The sequence below is a fragment of the Lepisma saccharinum genome, chromosome 2, assembly GCF_977018435.1.
Source record: "Lepisma saccharinum chromosome 2, izLepSacc3.1, whole genome shotgun sequence".
Classification (NCBI taxonomy): Eukaryota; Metazoa; Arthropoda; class Insecta; order Zygentoma; family Lepismatidae; genus Lepisma; species Lepisma saccharinum.
Genome location: NC_139230.1, coordinates 52004746 through 52010745, shown reverse-complemented (window position 1 = coordinate 52010745; position 6000 = coordinate 52004746).

Sequence of the window (6000 nt, the reverse complement as noted above, 5' to 3'; positions counted from 1 at the left end):
TTTTTATTTGCTTTAATTAAACTGTTCAAATATTTTACAAGGCCGTTTACTAGAAAAAGCCTCTCTATAAAAAACATGTATGGTGCCAAGAATCATACAATCAATTTTAAGCGTGGTTTAAAAAAAAATCAAAAAAGTCGATTTATATAAAAAAATCTGATTTAAATTTAAAAAATCATCAAAATGATTTTTAAAATAAAAATAATAATTTTTATCCGCCCTGCTGAAAATTGATATACACTTACTTAAAGCATTGTAATATACAATAAATGAATCTAAAGATCATTCAAATTGCTCGTGCAATTAAAAAATACCATGTTTTCTCCTCGTAATTGCGGGATCCTTGGTTCGATTCAGTGGCGTGTCTAGGATTTTCGAAACGGGGGATAAGTATACTTTTTTAGTAGTCAACCCTCAATTTCCCTTAAAAATTCGAGACGAGACGAGATTGATCGTGTGTCCCGAGACAAACGAATATTTTCGAGACGAGACAGCATTTCACAGCATTTCCACGAGACGAGACAGGCCAAAGACTCGTCTCGTGGGCAACACTAGAACCGAGGGGGGGGACTCATAACGACCCCCCTCTTGGGCACGCCACTGGTTTGAGTATTCCAATTGCAGCCACCTACTAATATGGATCCCACTTTAAATTGTAGGTCCAATTTACATTGATTGATTGATTGATTGAGTTTGTGTTTTAAGTCCACTTTGTGCACAGTAAGGCTAATTGGGACTGGACCTATAGTTTAAAGTGGGATCCGAACCACTATGTGCCTCCACCGGGTATCGAACCCGGGACCCCTTGATTACAAGGCGACGACGCTACCACTGCGCCATCGGGGAGGCTTAGGTCCAATTTACATTAGACTATCTGAGTACAGAGTGAATTTAAACATTGATAAACTTAATCTATATTATCAAATTATTTAGTTTGGAAGAAAATTGATGGATGATCTGCCAATTTTTAAAATCTCTATTGTTCCTTCGCAGCGGTTGGCTGCGATCCTTGTGTTAGCTCTGAACACACACTGGAAGTTTTTCTTAAGGAAGATTTTAACATTATTATTTTTCTACTAGTTGTGGCAATCCTCAAACAATAAACTAGCGGATCAAACTTTTGTATTATTTATATTAAGCTTATGTGTTTGCTTGCAGCCGGCCCCGGAGGCGCTAATACGCCAGGGGTCCCGGGTTCGAATCCCGTCCCGGGCATGGGTGTTTGCGAGCGTTCATTAATCAATTTCATCATATCATCACTCATCTCCATCTTCGTAATTAGCCAAAAGTGAAGAAAAGCGAAGTTAAATAAACCAAATCAATAAATAAACAATACATGTTTTCTTGCGCCGATTGAACTGCTTGAAGCAAGTTGTTTATGATCTCTCACAATGGCAAATAGCCTACTTATAATTTTTCATTGTAGAAAAGTTACTAAGAAAACATGATCAATTTATAACAAACTAGCGCAAACGCACTCGAACGCAAATTCATTTTGTCCACATCACGTTACAAGGCGTTAAGGCTTATGAGAAAAATTCGCGGAACGTTCAAAATAACCTACTTAACATTCTAAATACCTCGAATGGACATGATGAGAATTGCCCCTTTTGATGATATGCAAATTTCTGCAAGAAGTGCTGCGCATTGAGTACCAAAATATTCTTCTTAATATGTTGAATTAACAAAAGCTCTTACAGTATATCTCCACCTGGTCGGTATGTGGTACTTCCATGCTGATAGCCCAGTCCTTGGGTAATAATCAAAGCCCGAAGTCAAAGGAGAACAGTGCTGTAGTGTAGATAGGGAACAGGAGATAACACCCTTTCAGAATCCAGTTTGCACAGAGATGTAAACAATCTCCCGCAGCTTAAGTCTGAATATAACTAGGCAGGGAGGCTTCTTTTTGATAATGGGCAAGATAAGGCTTACTTCTGTATTCAAGGGTGTACAGCGTGAATATCAGCAGCTGCTATATTTACTTTTCCACACAGCTGTGTTTCCTTGCTGGCTTTTTTCAATAGCGTCTACCTCCCTCTCTCTCTTTAAAAAAGAGGAATTTCACATTTTGTAATGTACACGTGTTCAAATATCTATCTGTTTCGTTATCAAGAACTTCTTATTGGCACTGTTACAATAAGACTGATGTCTGACTTTTGTAGTTTTGAATCCTATGTGTAGATACAACACTTGCAAATTTTTTTATGTAGAAAATAGTGACTTATCACACCATCAGATGCTTGCTGTGGTGTAGTGGATTCAGAGCGATGACTTGGCACTTTTTAAAATGGACCTGCAAAGAATTAATTTTATCCTTCATAAGAAAAAGTAGCGAAAGAAATTAAAAGACTCACACAAAAAATCAACCCCTCCTATCGCCTAGTATTTTCGCACTTTTCTGTGAAAAGAAATGATGTTTGGATATTTTAGAAATAAATTCATATTTAACTTCAGTCCAGGGGTGTGAGTAGTACACCCAATAATTGTCAACGTCACGTCCACGTAGTACACCCTGGACTGCATTTTGCTGACTAACGAGGCTCTGGCTTCTGGACCTACGGCCAGTATGATCCTCGTAAGACACAATGTGTGTTGTCCTGTGTTTTGTCCTTATTTGTGCTGAGTGTCCCTTTACAGGCTCAGCTTTTAACCGAAGCAAGGATATTTTAGTCCTCCGACATTACAGATATGTTATATTAGTTATATTTTAGTTATGGTAAGGGGCTGGACCCCGTATAATGTGACGGGCTTAAAATAGTAGTCTAAGTGCTGACGCACCCAAAATTTCAAATTCACTCACTCACTTAAATTTCAATCTGATCGCTTCAAGATAAATTTATGCCGAACGTGTTCCAGTGAAGAATTTGTTACATTTTCAACACATCTATTTCTGTATCACTTTACATCTAAGAAGAGAGTTAGGAGCAGTAGCGGCTTCTGCCTATTCGTACGTGCACACCCAAGTAAATCTGTAATGCAAATCATTATTATTATACTTATTCACTGAACTCTGTCTCCTTCGAAACATCAAGTATTTCCACTCCGCTTCACCAAGAGAGGTGGTGGAAAAGCGAGCGATCAGTGATTTCAACCCGCGTAGACCGAGGAGGCCCGATCGCGGCTCGTTTCCTCGAGTTTCGTTCCCTCTGACGCTGTTACAGCAGTCGCTTAGAGAACGCTGATTGGGTCTTGTGGCTTGGGGCCAGTGCCTGGCGATCTTGCAGCATAAGGAACCCCCGTGAACACGGCAGTTGGTGTGTTAGCAAATGTAGTGTTGCAAACCCATTCCATTCGAGATGGTGTGACGGAGTCGAAGGAACCCATGCATCATTGCAAATTGAGGAATGTTTTTTAGAAAAGGGAAGCTTCGATTGTATATTGTCCTTCTCATCCTGTTCCGGGCAAGAAAGAACGGGAAGAGGAGGTGGGCGACTGTAAGCGAAACTGGTGTTTTAAACATGTCTGGTATTTCCTTTGCTTAGCACATCTTGGCCACAATAAACGCTCCCTGTAGCGCAGTAGCCGAATTATCAACACGCGCGGGGGAAGCGTACATCAATCAGTCAGATGTTTTGCATTGTGTGGCTGTTACGTGCGTTGCAAAATTGTTTAGCGCTGTCAAAAGGTCGTTCCTGTTGCAGTGCAAACTGTTTGATTTCATGATGAATAGGGAAACGGTACATAGCGAAAGCAGAGACTTAATATTTAACGTTGTTGAATTTTTGGAGGGAAGTTAGCTACAAAGCCTGGATCGGCTTATTTGGCTTACGCCAATGTTATTATTCTCCTTGTTCATTAATATCAGCGGAGCGGGGGAGGAAGTTTTTACGAAATATGTTGCAAATCGACTATAGTATTGATATTGTTGATCGGTATTTATATGTTTTGAGTGATTTTGTCAGGATCGAATGTTGAATTAGATATTGCACAATAACATCACTCTTCTCGAGATTGGCTGGAAAATGTCCGAAATATTTGAAATTTGTAAAACATCCGTGTTAAAAAAATTAATGAAATATAACTCTGTCATAGCCTCATTTTCAGTGAAAGGTGATTAAAACTTGGGTTGCCAATACATTTAGCATCATTATGTACGCAAAAACTGGTGCGAGTACTCTACAGGGGTGGGTACTACACTTCTTCTTCTTCTGGACGCGAGACTGAAGTGCACACTGGCGCAGTGGTATCGTCGTCGCCTTGTAATCAAGGGGTCCCGGGTTCGATTCCCGGTGGAGGCGCATAGTGGTTCGGATCTCACTTAAAGCTGTAGGTCCAGTCCCGATTAGCCTTACTGTGCATAAAGTGGACTTAAAGCACCAACTGAATCAATGAAGTGCACACTCATAGAGCCAGACCACCAGCCGCCACTGGTTAGGACTACCTTCCTGCGTCTATGGTGGATTGGTTAGTGAAACGAGCTAGGTTCCAGTCCTAGGCAAAGAGGCATGGATGTGTCACGATGTTTGTCCAATCATCCATTTCATCAGCTCACTATTCGTCCTCATCGTCGCGATTAATTCAAGACGTAGATATGGAACATATATTAAGTAATGACCAATATCTTTTTAAAGGGACGCCTTCATCATTTGTTTTGATACTGTACCACATACAATGATATAAACAATGCACACTGAAAAATAATCGTAATGAAAGAGCACTTGTTTGCACTGGTCGCAAAATTGTCGTTGCATAGTTAAGATCTCTGTGATAGTGTAGCAGTCACGAATCCACCACCCGCAAAATTCTGGGGCAACAACCCCATACAAATTTTCAGAAAGTCCTAATTGATTGACATTTTGGCACTAAATTTCCCATTACACTCCCCACATGGAAAATTCTGGACCAACCCCTGGTATATTGGATATAGTAGATGTCGACTTGTAATCAAGTGGTTACAGATTCGATTCTCGATGGTTTGATTTGTTATTTAACGTCGCTAATCGTGACGATGAAGATGAGTGATGATATGACGAAATTGATGAAGGGACACACAGAAAACACCCATGTTCAGGTCGAGATTCGAACCCAGGACCTCTCGATTCCCGATGGGTACATATAATTGTTCAGACCCCACTTTCATTCTGAAAACTCGGTCGGGATTAGTCTGCAACAACATAAAGGATACAAACAAAATTAACCGTTAATTTGTCATCAAGTCTAATGCCTCGTGATTAAATGACCTCTGGTTCGATTCTCAGTGACGGCAAAAAAATATTCGTTTCGGATTTCAGGTAGAACCACAGGTCCTGTGTCGTTTTCAAAGACCGTGGCTTTGTAGTAGACCTTTTTCTCCCCCTCAGAGATGATGCATATTTTTAGAATAAAAAAGGACAAGAAGAAAACTGTGTACAGTTTGGTGTCGAGGCGTCATTCATATTTTTCCTCAATGGGGATCGTGTTTGCTGTTCCATTCAGGTAGAACCCTCACTGGAAAGACCCGTAGCATTGTTTACGTTACGTTTCTCACAGCATCTAGTTCCAAAAACGGCCGACAGATGGTGGGAGGGTTCTGAACTGCGTAATAGGTGAGAGGTGGTTGGTATATCTGCGATCCGTACTGTGGCAGAGGACAACTGTATAAAGAGGAAGCATTCAACGTTGTATCATAGAGATAGAAACATGTAGGTGTTTTGAAAACAAGGAACAAATCGAAATATCTAATATGTCTAAAGCAACATGTTATCTGCAGTGGCGAATCGTGGTGTCGCTGGATGGGTAGGCGTGTGAACGAGGAGAGCTGAGTTCATCTTATGGCTGTGCTTTTTTTAGAAGCAGCAATCTTTTATATGTTAAAATATTAAAAATATAGCCCCTATAAAATAAAAATATACCATGTTCCCTCAATCTCATTAAAAAAATAATATTAGGCACATTAACACAGGATTGTTAATGGTTCTATTGGGTTCCGCTGTAGGACCGGAACCTTATTTCTCGCACAATTTAAATTCGGTCCAAGTTGCGTATTGTTACATTGAAAAAAGGTTCCTGGACCGAATTTAA